At 38.9% G+C, this 17066-nt stretch overlaps 1 long non-coding RNA gene and 1 pseudogene across 1 annotated transcript in view; both read right to left on the minus strand.

Annotated features, from left to right (window-relative positions):
* LOC146401763 (uncharacterized) overlaps positions 1-17066 on the minus strand; it is a 909931-nt gene that overhangs the window by 517198 nt on the left and 375667 nt on the right. The window lies entirely within an intron of this gene.
* LOC146401765 (uncharacterized) lies at positions 4013-16443 on the minus strand (annotated as a pseudogene).

Raw genomic sequence — 17066 nt, forward strand, 5'->3', positions numbered from 1 at the left:
GATTAAGTCTAACTTTTCTATTGTGTCCTTTAGGATCTCTGTTGCCCTTATTGATTTGATGTCTAGAGGATCTGTCCATTGATGTCAGTGGGGTGTTAAAGTCTCCTGCTGTGACTGTGTTCCCATCAATTTCTCCTTTTATGTCTGTTAGTATTTGTTGGAGATATCTGGGTGCTCCTAAATTAGCGGCATATATATCAATGAGTGTAAAATCCTCTTCTTGAATGGATCCTTTCATAATTAAATAGTGTCCTTCTTTGTCTTTGTTTATGGCCTTCATTTTAAAGTCTATTTTGTCTGATATGAGTATTGCAACTCCTACTTTCCTGTCTTGTGCATTGGCATGAAATATCTTTTCCCACCCCCTCACTTTCAATCTATATGTGTCCCTTGCCCTAAGGTGAGTTTCTCATAGGCAGCAAATTGAAGCTTTTTGCTTTTTTATCCAATCCACCACTCTGTGTCTTTTGATAGGAGCATTCAGTCTATTGACATTTAAGGTGTTTTTTGATAGCTATGTATTTAATGCCGTTTTAAACCTTGTTTTCCAGTTGATTCTATGTTTCTCTTTTCTTCTTTTTTTGGTTGGGTGGTTTCCAATTATTTTATGCTTGAGTACTTTTATTTTCAGATTTTGTGAATATAATGTTTGGTTTTGATTTGAGGTTGCCCTGTTTGTTAAGTATGTTAACCCCTTTTTAAATCTGGTTGCTTTAGCCTGAGAGTCATATAGGCTCAAAGACATCATTAAAATTAAAAAAAAAGACTCTATATTTTATTACTTTTCTTCCCTACATTGTATGATTTTGATGTCTTTTTTTTAACATCTTCATGTTTAGATCTGTATGCTGGCTTATTTAAGTGATTGCTTTCTGATTGTGGTTTCCTCCATCCTGTTTCTTCTTACTTCTTTTTTTTTTAATTTAGAGAAACCCTTTCAGTATTCCTTTTAGAATGGGTTTAGTATTGCTGTACTCTTTTAGCTTTTGTTTATTGGAGAAATTCTTTATTTCCCCTTCTATTTTAAATGATGTTCTTGATGGATAGAGTATTAATAGATTGCAGATTTTTTCCTTTGAGCACTATAAATATATCTTGCCACTCCCTTCTGACCTATAGTGTTTCTGTAGAGAAATCAGCTGATAGCCTTATGGGGGTTCCCTTATAATTGACACTTTGCTTTTCTCTTGTTGCCTTTAGAACCCTCTCTTTATCTTATAACTTTTGCCATTTTTGTTATAATACATCTTGGTGTGGGCCTGTTTGAGTTCAACTTGTTTGGGGCCCTCTGTGCTTCCTGCATCTTGATATCAGTATCCTTTAGATTTGGAAAGTTTTCAGCCATAATTTCTTCAAATGTATTTTCAATCCCCTTTAGTTTTTCTTCTCCATCTGGAATTCCTATTATGTGTAGATTGGTCTGCTATATATTATCCCATAGGTTTCTTACATTGTTTTCATGGTTTTTCATTTGGTTTTCTGTCTACGCTCCTGTTTGGGTGATTTCCATTATTCTATCTTCAACATCACTAATTCGTTCCTCTGCATTATTCACTCTGATCTTTATTGCCTTTAGCTCAGTTTGCATCTCTGCAAATGAATTTTCTAGATTGCCTTGGCTCCTCCTTATATTTTCTAGTTCCTTTCTAAAGGAATCTGTATACCATTCATATCCTCTCTTAATTCCTTCAGTATTTTCACTGTCTCGCTTTTGAACTCAAAGTCTGTCAGACTGCAGAGGTCTGTTTCATTGTTGACTGATCTGTGTGAATTTTGTTGCTTTAACTGGGAATTGTTTTTGAGCCTTTTCACCTTGCTTGTGTTTTTCTTTTACTGTGAGTTTAGGGAAGCCAAATTGTAGTCTTGTAAGGCTACTTCTATCCAAGAATACCCCTTTGTAATTTGGGGGTGGGGGCATTACTATTTATTTTGGGTGTGGGAGTTTGAAAATTTGCTGTCTCTTTTTTCAGTGTGAACAGGCTTTTATCTCCAGGATGCTCAGTGTATTTTCAGGGAGAAGGTGGCAATGGATAGGGCCAGCAGTCAGTGCCTGGTCGTTGGGCTCTCAACAGCAGCAAGGATCTACAGGAGGGTGGCATAGGCTACTCCTAGTTGCAGGGCCTGGGAAGTGGTAATGAGCTCTAGGCAGATCTACCAAGTGACCAGAGCATTTGGAAATAGCAGCAGCAGGGTGCATGAGTTCCCAGGGGAGTGGACACAGCAACAGCTTGTATTTGATTGCAATGCCCCTCTTTGAGGTGATTGGACCCACAGGTGGTGCCTGTTCAGTGACCCCTAATGGTAGTGGGCTACAACTGTCTCTGGAGTCAGTGATAACTGCGGTGGTTTGCCCCCACCATCTGTAGACAACCCATCTCACTATACCACATAGGAGGTTCTGTCCAGGCTGCTTCTAGTTGCAGGATCCTGGGAAGTGACAGAGATCAGGTGTATGGATACTGCCCAGAGCATTCAGCTATGGCAGCAGCAGGTCTGGTGAGTTCCCAGGGATGCAAAAGCACCAACAGGTGGTTTTCAGTCACAATGCCCTCCTCTTTGGTGCCGTTGAGGTGAATAAGGCTGCAAGTGGTGTCTGTTCATGGACCCCTAGTGGTGGCAAGCCATTCCCACCTCTGGAGCAAGAGATAACTGTGGTGGTTTGCCCCCACCTCCTGTAGACCATGCAAAAAGCACCCCATCCTGCTTAGCCCCCATAGGAAGTACTGCACAAGCTGCTTCTAGTTGCAGGTTCCTGGGAAGGACAGTGATCAAGCGCTTTTGGCTGTGGCAGCAGCAGGGTGGGTATCCTCCCAGGGGAGTGAGAGCAACAACAGGTGGTATTCCACCACAATGTCCTTCTCTGTGGTGCCCTCTGAGGTGTTTGGGGCCACAAGTGATTTTTGTTCAGGTATCTCCAGTGGTGGTGTGCCACACTCAACTCTGGAATCAGAGATAACTGTGGTGGTTTGCCCCTGTCCCTGCAGACCATGCAAGAGGCACCCTGTCCCACTTAGCCCACGCAGGAGGTGCTCCACCAGCTGCTCCTAATTGTAGGTTCTTAGGAAGGGACAGTGACAAAGTGTCTGGGCACGGCCCAGAGCATTTGGCTGTGGCAGCTGCAGGGCAGGTGTGCTCCTAGGGGAGTGAGAGCAACAGTGTATGGTGCTTGGTTGCAGTACCCTCTTTTTTTCTTTTTTGCCAACCCCTGAGGTGACTGGGGTTGCAAGTAGACCCCACTCACAGGCCCCCAGTGGTGGCAAGCCATGCCTCCCTCTGGCCTCTGAGACAACCTCTGCATTCTGTCCCTGCTGCCTGTAGATCATGCAAGAGGAACCACACCGCACTTAGCCCCCTGATGCCCTTAGCCCACACAAGAGGTGCATGGCCACCAGTAGCCTGCACAAGAAGTGCCCAGTCTCCTCTAAATGAGCAAGAGGCTTCTCACCACCTGTAGCCTATGCCAGAGCTGCCCCACACCCTCTGAGAACCCATGCACACAGGCACAAGGAGTCTCCCATGGTTGCCTGCCCCTCCTCCTCTCACCCTCCCCAACAATGGCACCTTGCCTCTGCTGTGTGTCCTGGGTTCCCTCTTCCAGGGCATTCCCCTCCCTAGCCCATGGTGTACCACTCCTCTGCCCATGACAAACTGCTCCTTAGTCCCTTAGGCTAACTCCACACTGCCAACCTCAGTCCTCTCTCCAGGACTGACCTCCAGAGCCTGTCTCAGTGCCCAACCCCTGCCCGAGCATCTCAGCCTGTGGTGTGGGTCTGGGCCAGTGGTTCAGATGATCTGTGTGGCTCTCACTCTGCTTCACTGTTCTCAGTCCAGCTTCTGTGCTTTTCTCAGTGACTTTGAAGTCCCTGCAGCTCAGCTTCCCAGGATGTGGGTTCCTTTTCTCCTTCACAGCTCCCTCTCAGGAATGTTGGTCCTATCCTGATTCCTTTTCTCTCTCTCTTTTTTCTTTTGTTCTACCCAGTTATGTCAAGGGTTTCTTGCCCTTTTTGGAGGTTTAAGTTCTTCTGCCAGCATTCATTAGATGTTCCACGTGAGTCATTTTACACGTAGATGTGTTTTTTTGGTGTCTTTGTGGGAGAAGGTGAGTGTGACCTCTTAATCCTTGGCCATATTGCTCCACCTCTCCCCCTCTTTCTGTCTCTTTCTTTTCCTTTTCCTTGCACTCCCATTTGGCTAGTTTGTCCCTCTTCTTCAGCTTGTCCTATTCCTTCTTCCTCTGGGACTCATCCCAAAGTGTCTTGCCCCAGTTTTCCAGCACTTGGGACATCTTCCACATTGGTGTTCTGGAGCAGAGATTTGCCAGAACCAATGTTCATCATGACCGCAGCTGAATCATCCTTCTCACATGCTTTATTGTCTTTGTCTGTCACATCAGCATATGTGGCCAGGGGCACAGCTTTCCTCTGCTTCTCCTCTTCTGACACTATCCTGGGCTTCATCATGATCTGTGCCTTCTTCTCAATGAGGGTGGCAATGGCCTGGACTTTATCTTCTCTTTCACTTTGGTAACAACACATGATCTCCTTGCAGATGTTAAGAAGGGATTCTATTTCCAGGGAAGTAGAGAGGATACTCTGCAGAACATCCAGCTTCTTTTCTTCCTAATCCTCCTGCAGGACACCCATGATACAGGTGACTTAAATGGCTCTGTCCACTCCCATTGCCTCTAACTGTCCTCCAAGTAAGGATCCAAAGCTGCTGCCTGCTCCAAAGCTCTTTTTGGAGGCCAATATGGCCACTTTACTGGGCACCACATTGGAGACAGGGTCCTGCCAGCCAACATCATACTTTTTTTTTTATGGCTTCCCCCACTGCATATGGAAGGGGAAGAATCAGAGCTACAGCTGCTAGCCTATGCCATAGCTCACGGCAACGCTAAATCCAAGCCACTGAACAGGGCCAAGGATCAAACCTGCATCTTCAGGGATACCAGTTGGGTGCAATTCCACTGAGTCATAATGGGAACTCCCATACTTTTTTTTTATTACTATGGCTTTGTGACATCATTTCAGGTTGGGCAGGATACCTCTAGGTTTATTGTTCCTTCTCAAGATGGCTTTGGCTATAGGGACTTTTGTGATCCCATACAAAGTTTAGGATTATTTCTTCTAGATCTGTGAAAAATGTCATTGGTGTTTTGATAGAGATGGCATTGAATCTATAAGTTGCTTTGAGTAGTATGGAAATTTTAACAATATTAATTCTTCTAATTAATGAGCACAATATGCTATTCCATTTATTTTTTGTTTTCAATTTCTCTTCTCATTGTCTCATAGTTTTCATTGTACATATCCTTCACCTCCTTGATTGAGGTTTTCCAAGTTATTTTATTATTTTTCATGTAGTTTTTAATTAAATTTCTTTTTTGATTTGTCTTTCTAATAGTTTACTTGTGTTTAGAAATGCAACAGTTTCTATTAATTTTTTTCTGCAACTTTACTGAATTCATTTATTAGTTCAATTAGTTATTTAAGGTAGTCTTTGGGATTTTCTATATAGACTATCATGTCATCTACAAATAGTGACTATTTTACTTCTGTTTTTCCGATTTGGATGCACTTTATTTCTTTTCCTAACCTAACTGCTGTGGCTACTTCTTCCAATACTATGTTGAATAAAAGTGGTGAGAGTTGGCATCCTTGTCTTGTTACTCATTTTAGAGGAAAAACTTTTAGCTTTTCACCTTTGAGTATGATGTTAACTGTAGGCTAGTCAAATATGGCATTTATTTGTTGATGTATGTTCTGGTTATACTTACTTTCTTGAGAGTTCTTTCATAAATGGTATTGAATTGTAAATGTTTTAAATATTTTTCTGAATTTGTCGAGGTGATCATATGGTTTTTATCCTTTGTTTTGTTAAGTGGTCTATCATATTGAAGTTTTATCAACACTAAACCATTCTTGCATCACTAGAATGAATTCGCCTTGATTATGTCGTGTGACCCTTTTCATGTATTTTTGAACTTGGCTTGCTAGTATTTTGTTGACAATTTTTGCATCTATGTTCAACAGGGATATTGGCCTATAATTTCTTTTTTGTCATGTCTTTGTCTGGTTTTTATATCAAGGTTTTGACTCTCTGAAATTAGTTTGGATATTGTCCTTCCTCTTCAATTTTTGGGATAGTTTGAGAAGGCTAGGCACTAATTATTCTTTAAATGTTTAGCAGAATTAACTGGTGAAACCATATGGAATTGGGCTTTTGTATTTCAGGAATTTTTATTATTGATTTGATTTTTTATTAGTGATGAATCTGTTCAGATTTTCTGTTTCTTCATGATTCAGTCTTGGAAGATTATATGTTTCTAGCAATTTACCCATTTCTTCTGAGCTGTATCAATTGTTGGAATATAGTTTTTATAGTATTCTCTGATGATGCTTTGTATTTCTGTGATGTCATTTGTAATTTCCCCTTCTTTGTGTCTATTTTATTTATTTGGGATCTCTCTTTTTTCCTTGGTGAGTCTGGCTGAAGGTTTGTCAATTTTACTTATCTTTTCAAGCAAACAACTCTTAGTTTCATTGATCTTTTCTATGGTTTTCTTAGTCATTATTTCATTTATTTCCACTATGCCCTTTATTTCCTCCCTTCTAATATCTTTAAGCTTTGCCTATTCTTTTTTTTGTTTCTTGAAATGTACATTTTTATTTTTTATCTGATATTTTTCTAATTTCTTGAGGTAGGCCTATTTGGTTGTGAAACTCCCTCTCAGAACTCTTTTCTGCATCCCATAGGTTTTGAAGGTGTGTGTCCATTTTTGTTGGTTTCTGGATATTTTTTAATTTCCTCTTGATTTCTTTACTGACCCATTGATTGTTAATTAACTTGTTATTTAGTCTCCAGGTTTTAGTATTTCTTCTAGTTTTCTTACTATGGTTTATGTCTAGTCTCATACTTTTGTGGTCAGAAAAAACTGCTTAATATGATTTCTGTCTTCTTATATTTATTGAGATTAGTATTTTCGCCTAACATTGTGATATATTCTGAAGAACATTTCCTGTGTACTTGAAAAAAAATTGTATTCTACATCTTTTTTATGTAAAGCTCTCTATATATCTGTTAAGTCCATCTTGTCTGATGTGTTATTTAAGGTCAGAGTTTATTGGGGTATTAAGCTCCTTTACTATTATTGTACTGTTATATATTTCTCCCTCAATTAGCATTAATATTTGCTTTATATATTTAGGTTCTCCCATGTTGAGGGAATAAGTGTAAACATATATCTTCTTGTTAGATTTACCTCTTTATCATTATATATTATCCTTTTGTCCTTTATGATAGTCTTTGTTTTAAAGCTTATTTTATCTTTTATGAGTATTTCTACCCCACTTTTTTTTTTTTTTTTGCTTCCCATTTGCATGGACTATCTTTTTCAACCATTTCACTTTCACTCTTTGTATATCTTAAGATCCAAGGTGAGTCTTTTGCAGGCAGGTATAGGTAGGTCTTTTTATTTATTTTGTAATTTAATCCATTCAACTATATGTAAAAGATAACCTATATCTTTGGTTTGGAACATTTAGTCCATTTATGTTTAGTTAATGATAATGCACTTCTTGCCATTTTGTTAATTATTTTCTGGTTTTATTGTAGTTCTCTTTTTAAGTTATTCTGCTACTTTTGTCTTTTAAGCATCATACTTGCCTCTTAAGTGGCTGAGCCACTTATACTATATCTTTGACTTTTCTAGTGAGATTTTTGTTTCATCTATTTCTTAATTTCTAGTTGTGACCTTTTCTTTTTCCTCTTAAAGAAGACACTTTAACATTTCTTGTGAGTAGTGATGAACTTTAGTTTTTTCCTGTGTGAGAAAGTATGTGACCTTCAATTCTGAAAAATATCCTATTCAACATAGTTGAAGAGAATATTCTAGGTTGTAGGCTTTTTATCCTTTCAACACTTTAAATATATCCTGCCACTCCCTTCTGAGAAATCAGCTGATAGCCTTATGGGAATTCCCTTGTACATGATGAGTCATTTCTCTTTTGCTCTTCTCTTTTGATCCTCTTTATCTTCATCTTTTACATTTTGACCATAGTATGTCTTGTTTCTCTCTTTCTTTCTACTTGTCTTTTTTTACTAGAGTATTGTTAATTTATAGTGTTGTACCAATTTCTGCTACACACCAAAGTGACTCCCTCATACATATATACACAGTCTTGTCTATCTACTCTTCTGATTGAGTGATTTCCACTAGTCTATAGACAAGATTGCTTATTTGATCTTCTGTATCATCTAAATCTGTTGATTCCTTCTAGTTATTTTTTTATGTTAGTAATTGACTTCTTCAGTTGTGATGGGTACTTTGCTATATTTTCTAAATTTTTGCTAAAGTTCTCAGTAAGCTCCTCCTTTCTTCTCCCAAGGATTGTGAGCATCCTTATGATCCATATTTTTTTAACTCTTTGTCTCCATTGCATTATGGGTTTTCTTTGGGATATTGTTTTCTTATATTACCTGGAACATATTCCTATGTCTCCTCATTTTGCCTGAGTTTTGTTTTTTGTTTCTATAAAATAAAAGAAATAGCTACCTTTCCTGGTTTTGAAGGAGCAGCCTTGTGTGGGAGCATCCCCTGGTTAGACTACTTGTGTCTGGTGGGCTCTTGAAGGCTGGCTGGAGTTGGATCAATCCAGGATGAAGAGCATTCTGTCTGAGGTTGCCTTGGTGGGGCCTCCGAAGTTAGATTAGGTGTGGCCAGAGTCAGGCCCTGGATAGTGCTACACCAAAAGCTTCCTTTGAAATGATGGCTAGAGCTGGAGTGGTACAAGACTGGCATAGTCCCTGAGGAGTGATGTGCCCAAGGCCACCTTGGCAAGATGCCTGGAATATAGATGAAGTGTGTATAGGCTGGGGAGAGCCCCAGGGGCACTAAAAAAAATGATTCCCACTGGCACTTCTGACCTGAGAGAGATCTCTCGCAATTCATAGCTAACTGTCACTGCTACTTGAGACAGTAAATGGATTTTCTTCCTCTATAGTTTAGGGAGCCTTTAAATTGCTATTTGTCACTGTGTCCCAGGTTGGAGAGTCTGAGATTAAGCCCTTCACTTCTGATCCTCTATATTGCAAAACACCACAATGGGGCCAAAGTGGAGGTTCATGTGGACATCGTGTCTACATCTTTCCTACCATTTTCTGTGTAATCCATTTATGTGCAGTAGCTATCAAATCACCACTCAGGTCTTATTCAGGAGGAAATACTCTCTATATAGCTCTATATGTATTGTATTCATAGGTGGAGATGAGCTCAGGAACTTCCTATGCTGCCATTTTGCCTTTCCCCCAGTCAGGAAATACCTTTAGTTGTACACTTCCCTTGGGAGGAATGATGGCCTATGGTACAAATCTTACTAATTTGTGGGGAAGACTAATGGTTGGTTTGTTTATTTAATACCTGAGAAAGAAAAGATTATAAATTTCTTCAGATGGAGTCTAGGAAGAGTATGTGAATGGACTTTTCAGAAAAGACACAGAGAATACCCATGTAAAGACTATTAGAGATAATTCACTATACAGGAACAAGGTGACTTGCTTTTGTAATATAAATCAGTCTCTTTTCTTTCTGCTAGTATAGCTTCATTGCTGTCACTTACTATTCATTATTAACTGGTACTAAACAGTGGCCATAGAAGCATATCTCAGGTCTCTGCATGGACACAACATGAATTTTCCCTCACTGTGAGTGATCTGGCTACCACCATGGTCAAGTACCCAAGCTGCCAGTGCAAAAGGAAAGCTTCAGTACACCTTATGAAGCCAAACATCACCATACGCTAGTAGAATCACAATCTAAATTTTCTGGAAATAACAGGAACTTGTCTTAACAGTAATATAAATTTATTCTGGGTATTTTTTTTTCTTTCCAACCATAATGCTTCTGCCAGCATTACCATTTATGGACTAATAGAATAACTTTCCTGCCTTCTCTGTTCCTATATGGTCTCATACAACTTTGATTCTGGATGCAATATTATAGAAATTGAAGTGTGACAACAGGCCTATACCCATAGAATTCACTAGACTTACTCATGCTCAATAACCAAGAAACATCTCACTGATAGTGTGGTGAAATGTCCCTGTCAATGATCAGGTTTTGTGTCACCTGGGAGGTGAACATCTTGAAAATCTGGGGTGCTGCCTATGTGATGCAGTACATATCTTAAACCAGTGGCCAATATATATTCCCATCTGCTCTATAGCCAACATATATAAACCCAAGGTGTAAAAAGTTCCTCTAACAATAGGGCCAAATTGTTTACTATGGAACTGTATGCTTTCTATTCTTGTGAACTTGGTTTTATAGGTTCAGAGGTCCTAGTGCTCCAGGGAAGAATTTTCCAAAGGGAACAAAGCTAAGACTGACCTCTGACAATGATGGACTCCTAATGTCACCCAAACAGCACATGGAAAAGTTTTTGCCTCTAGCATTTGTGGGGATGAGGGCAAGAGTAAAAGTTAAAGTCCATAAGTATTGAAATATTTCAGAGTTATAAATCATGGCAACAAAATCTTGAGCACAGGATGTTCTATCCTTCTATGTTGATAAACATATGTTGTTTCTTCTTATTCTCTAATGCCTTATTATGAGTCTTTAGGACCACTGTTCTGGTCAAACCAAATAGGTCCCTAGGGATACAGTCCCTTGATATTTATGAACCCCTTCTAACCTCCTGTCTTTGCAGTATCATTTGGTCACTGTCCTCTAGAGCTATTAGTTAGCTTTATTTACACAAGAGAGAGGCTTTATGGCACCGTGTATTAGAGAACACAGGAAAATCTAAGGCTCTATGAGGAGGCTCTTTTCTTTGTACATGTAAAATAGGAGAACGAGAACAAATTTACCTTTAAGGAGAGTAGCTCTAGTTGCAGACATGATTCTGTTTTGAAACTGCTGTGGATCTGAGTCCTGTCTTCAAGTGCATGAATGTTATCCTAAAGCAGATTAGCTCACTTCTGGGGTAAGTAGTTGACCAGGATTGGAGAATACTTTGAAAACAGTTTGACATATTGAAGAAAGTAAGCTGAACTTAACTGATAATATGAAAGATATTTGGGAAAAACGGATTTTTATTGTCTGGAGTTCAGTGCTCTGTTTTCAGTGATGATTAAATGAATCATTCTCATTCTCTGAAATTTAACGAAAAGGTAAGAAAAATTGGTAACACATGAAATTAAGAAAACAAGAATTTTGTAATTTTCATCAGTTTTTCAAAAGACATAAAATATGAACTGGTTTTCTTCTGTGAAAAGGGAAGCAAACTTACTAAATGCTTGTAAAATTTTCATGATGGAAAAGAGTCTTAAAGATACATAGACTGCCATAGAAGATACATAAAAATTCAAATATAAATAAATTATTTCCTTTACAATTGCCAATTTAAAATGTGATGTGGAAAATATAAAAAACAAAATGAAAACTACCAGGAGATCAAATTGGTTCTCCTGCTTTCCTATGTGGTTTATAATTTTCAAAGATGTGTTATGATTTTTTTCTCTAAATTGTAGGTAGAATGCTAAAGTGTTTAGATGAAAAAGAAATGCTAAGAGAAAACATAAAAGGAATTGAATTTTAGAAACATAGAAGAAGTCTTGTAGAAGACTATGGGGTGACTTAAGTTTTTTTAGTATATGCATAAAAATTGAAAAGGATGTTGAAAAATATTTATATGCACACAGTTATAAAAAGAAAAAGAATGGCCATATATTAGGGGAAGCAGATCCTTACTTAGCTATGAAGAAGGAATTTTATACAGTTTGAAAGATAAAACATAGAACATTTCAGCTGAAGGAAGTTCTCAATAATTTGGACTGAGAAAGAAACATGAATAGCGGTTTAGATTTTCAAATCTATGATATGTCTGCAGGTACATTTTAGCTTGATTATTCATAATTTGGAACCATAGCTATCAATGTTTTCTGCGTCTGTAAAGAATTAAATATACATGGAGTTCCCGTCGTGGCTCAGTGGTTAATGAATCTGACTAGGAACCATGAGGTTGCGGGTTCGTTCCCTGCCTTGTTCAGTGGGTTAAGGATCCGGCATTGCCATGAGCTGTGGTGTAGGTCGCAAACATGGCTCGGATCCCACATTGCTCTGGCTCTGGCATAGGCCAGCGGCTACAGCTCCATTTAGACCCCCTAACCTGGGTACCTCCATATGCTGCGGTAGCGGCCCTAGAAAAGGCAAAAAGACAAAAATAAATAAATAAATAAATAAAATAAAGAATTAAATATACAGTGATTTGTTTCTGGAAGATTGTTCAGTTCTGTGTAGGTCAAGAAAAAGAATTAATACTATAAAAAGCAAAGAACTGGGCCTTTTATTTTTGCTCTGCACATTTAATTAGTTAAATGATTATAATTAATGTGTTTGAGAAAAACAATCTAACAGCTTTCCTTTTGAGCAACCCAATGTAAAAGAGAAAGTGGTTTCACAGAAAGGAAACGCATGGACTTGGAAAACAGACTTGTGGTTGCCAAGGGGGAGGTGGGGGAGGGGGATGGACTGGGAATCTGGGGTTAATAGATGCAAACTATTGCATGGTTTTTATTTTTCAGTTTGTTGATGTGGTGTATCACATGGATAGATTTGTGGATATTGAAGAATTCTTGCATCCCGGGGATAAATCCAACTTGATGGTGGTGTATGATCTTTTTAATGTATGCAGTTTGATAAGATTTTTTTGGAGATTTTTGCATCAATGATATTAGCCTGTTATTTTATTTTTTATGATATCTTTGTCTGGTTTTGGTATCAGGTTAATGGTGACTTCATCGAATGAGCTTAGTAGAGTTCCTTCCTCTGGAATTTTCTGGAAATGTTTCAGAAGAAGAAGTGTTAACTCTTCTCTGAATGTTTGGCAGAACTCAGCTGTGAAGCCATCAGGTCCTGGACTTTTATTTTTTGAAAGACTGTTAATCACATTTTCAATTTCAGTACTTGTGATTGGTCTCTTCAGTAGATTGGTCTATTCTATATTTTTCTGGTTCAGTCTTGGTAAGTTGTACCTTTGTGAGAATCTGTCATTTCTTCTAGGTTGTTCATTTTATTGGCATACAGTTGCTCATAACTGTCTCTCATGATCCTTTGTATATCTGTTGTATCAGTTATAACTTCTTTTTCATTTCTAATTTTATTGATTTGAACACCCTCCCTTTTTTTCTTGATGAGTCTGGCTAATGGTTTATCAATTTTGTAGATCTTTTCAAAGAACTGACTTTTGGTTTCATTGATCTTCTCAATCAATTTCTTTGTCTATATGTCATTAATTTCTGCTCCAATCTTTATGATTTCTTTCCTTCTACAAATTTTGGGCTTTGTCTGTTCTTCCTTCTCTAGGTGTTTAAGGTATAATGTTGGGTTGTTTATTTGCATTTTTTCTTCTTTCCTGAGATAAGATTGTATTGCTAAAACTTCCCTCTCAGAACTGCTTTTGCTATGTCCCACAGGTTTTGGATTGTTGTATCTTCATTGTCATTTGCCTCTATGTATCTTTTAATGTCCTCTTTGATTTTATCAATGACCTACTGATTGTTAAGTATCATATTGTTTAGCTTCCACGTGTTTGTTTTTGCTGTTGTTTTCTTGTAGTTGATATCTAGTCTCATAACATTGTGATTGGAGTAAACGCTTGAAATAAATTTTTAAAATTTATCGTCTTGATCTATAGCCCAAGATGTGATCTATCCTGGCCTTGTGCACTTGAGAAGAAAGTATATTCTGCTGCTTTGGGGTGAAAAGTTCTATAGATATCAGTTAAGACTATTTGGTCTAGTGTATCATTTAAGGCCTGTGTTTCCTTGCCGATTTTCTGTCTGTCCATTGCTGTAAGTGGGGTGTTAAAGTCCTCCAGTATTATTGCATTACTGTCAATTTCCCCTTTTATGGCTCTTAGTAGTTGCCTTATTTATTGTGCTACTCCTATGCTGGGTGCATATATATTTTAAATTGTTATTTCTTCTCCTCGTATTGATCCTTTAATGATCTTCTTTGTCTGTTGTGACCTTCTTTACTTTAAAAATCTATTTTGTCTGGTAGGAGTATTACTATTCCTGCTTTTCTATAATTTCCATTTGCATGTAGTATTTTCTTCCATCCCCTCACTTTTAGTAAATGTGTCCTTAGATCTGAAGTGGATCTTCTGTTGACAGCATATATATGGGTCTTGCTTTTGAATGCATTCAGCAAGTCTTTTTCTTTTAGTTGGAGTGTTTAATCCATTTACATTCAATGTAGTTGTGAATAAGTATGTGCTTATTGTCATTTACTTAAATTGGGGGCATGTACTTGCTGTTTTGAGTCTTTTTTCTTCCCTTCCTCTTTTTGTTCTCTTTTCTTGATATTTGCTGACCGTGTTTAGCACTATGTTTGGCTTGGTTTTTCTTTTTTATGTGTGTGACCACTATAGTTATTTGACTAGTGGTTCTCCTTATATTTTGATATATCCATCTATGTGTTTGCAGAATTGTTTCATCTTGTTGGTCTTCTTAATTTCAAATGCATTTTCAACATTCTGCATTTCTCCTCTCCTCTTCACATGCTTGCTAGTTTAGATAACATATTTGTCAATGGGTGATTTCTTGCTTTTAAATTATCTTTCCTTTACCAGTGAGCTTCTTCATTTTTAATATTCTTATTTATAATTGTGGCTTTTCCTTTTCTACTTAGAGAAGTTGATGTAGAGTTGGTACAGAAGTGCCAAATTCTCTTAGCTTTTGCTAGTCTGTGAAGCTTTTGATCTCTCCATCAAATCTGAATGAGAGCTTTGCTGGGTAGTGTATTCTTGTTTCTAGATTCCTCCCCTTCATCACCTCAAATATATTTTGCCACTCCCTTCTTGTAGAGTTTCTGCTGAGAGATCAGCTGTTATCCTTAGGGGAATTCCCTTTCATGTGATGTTTTTGTGTGTTTTTTTGGGGTTTTTTTTGTTTTTTGTTTTTTGGTTTTTTTTTTTTTGCTTTTTGCTTGTGGCTCTTAATATTTTTTCTTTGAACTAAATTTTTGTCAGTTTGGTTAGTATGTATCTTGCTGTTTTTCTTCTGGGGCTTTTTTATATGGAATTCTCTGTGCTCCTTGATTGAGCATTTCCTTTCCCATATTTGGGAAATTTTTGGCTTTAATCTCTTCAAATATTTTCTATGGTCCTTTTTCTCTCTTATATCCTTCTGGGACCCCTATGATGTGAGTGTTGGTACATTTAATGTTTTCCCAGATGTCTCTTAGACTCTCCTCAGTTTTTGTCATTCTTTTATCTTTATTCTTTCTGTAGCTTTGAGTTCCACCATTCTGTCTTCCACCTCACTTATTTGTTCTTCTGCCTCTCTTAGCCTGCTGTTGGTTCCTTCTAGATTATTTTTCATTGTAACTATTGCACTATTCTTTTTTGGTATTCAAATCCCTAACTCTTTGTTAAACATTTATTTTAAGTTCTTGATCTGCATCTCCATTCTTTTTCCAAGATCTAGGGTCATCTTTACTATCATCACTCTGAATTCTTTTTCAGGTAAATTGCCTCTATCCTCATCATTTAGTGGGTTTTGTGTGGTTTTGTCTTGTTCCTTTGTCTGAAAGCTGCTTCTTTGATGTCTCATAATGTCTACCTTTCTGTTTATGGTCCCCTTGACAGTTGGTATGTAGATGTTGAAGCAAGGGTCCAGTCTTGGAGTTCTCAGGGGTGGTAGTGTTTCCTGTATACTTCTTTGCTGGGTAGGATCTAGGGAATGTTATTTGTAGATACAGAAGGTTCTGCTGTTCTGCCAGCACTCTCCTTGCTTGGCCACTCTAGGGATCTTTCTCTAAAGCCACAGGAGTGGGGGGAGCTTCTCCCTAATTGTTGTTTACAGGCTCTCTCTGTAGCTTCAGGATGTGTGTTGCTGGCAGTCTCTCCACTTGCCTTGCTGCTGGTAGGAGTACTCTGCAATCCCTCAATTCCTTGCAGATTGGAATATGGGCTAATGGGCCTCCCCTAGCACCCTTGGTGTGGAAAGAGTGCCACTTAGGTGAGCCCTCACAGGGCCACTGGCAGGAGTCCTGTATCTAGTGCTTTTCTCCATTTGGGCAGCCCACAGCTTCATCAGAGAACAGGCATTAGTAGCCTTCTCACCAGTAATGGGCGCTGCTGCCAGAAGATTTTCTGGAACTGCCTTGCTGGATTGAGCTCTTGCAGATTCTCTGAGCAGAGCTGAGACACCTGTTGTGTTTTCACTGCTCAAGCAGGTCACTGCTTTTGCAGGAAGTGGGCACTGCCGCCAACAGGGTTTTTTGTTTGTTTGTTTGGTGCTGCTTTGCTGATGCGAGCCTCTGTAGATTCTCTGGGAGGAGCCACAGCACCTGTGTTTTCCCTCATCAGCAGTCAGCCCACACTGGCGGCCCTCTCTTGGGATTGGGTGCTGCCTCTCTGGGCAAAGCTGAGACTCCATGTTTTCCCTGCTCAAGCAGGTTGTTGTTTTTTCAGTAAGAGGGTGCTGCAGCCAGCAGCTTTTCTGTCACTGCCATGCTGGTCAGGGCCCCTGGAGATACTTGGGGTGGAGCCAAAGCACCTTTGTTTTCCCTGATCTCTGAGGGGATGAGCACTACAACTGCTGGCAGATCTTCTGGCTCATGCTGGGTTCCGCTAGTGCAGGGCACTCACAGGCAGAAACTTTTTTTTTCTGACCCTCTGATTTGTCTAAAGCACAGTTTTACAAGACTGAGAACTAGAACACAAATCTTCATCAATTGTGTAACTACAATGAGGGAATATCTTGTGATTCACATAACCCTTCCTTCCTCACTCAAAACCTCACTTTGCCTGCATTAACTCTTGCCTTAAGATATCAACTGATCCATCATAAACATCAGAGCAAAAATAAATGACAGTGGAGTTCCCGTTGTGGCGCAGTGGTTAACGAATCCGACTAGGAACCATGAGGTTGTGGGTTTGGTCCCTGCCCTTGCTCAGTGGGTTAACGATCCGGCGTTGCCATGAGCTGTGGTGTAGGCTGCAGACGCGGCTCAGATCACGCGTTGCTGTAGCTCTGGCGTAGGCCGGCGGCTACAGCTC

The sequence above is a fragment of the Sus scrofa genome, chromosome 7 (assembly GCF_054392235.1).
Source record: "Sus scrofa isolate SSC_HxYL_T2T_F1_AM1 chromosome 7, Sscrofa_HxYL_maternal_Yorkshire_Landrace_v2.0, whole genome shotgun sequence".
Lineage (NCBI taxonomy): Eukaryota > Metazoa > Chordata > Mammalia > Artiodactyla > Suidae > Sus > Sus scrofa.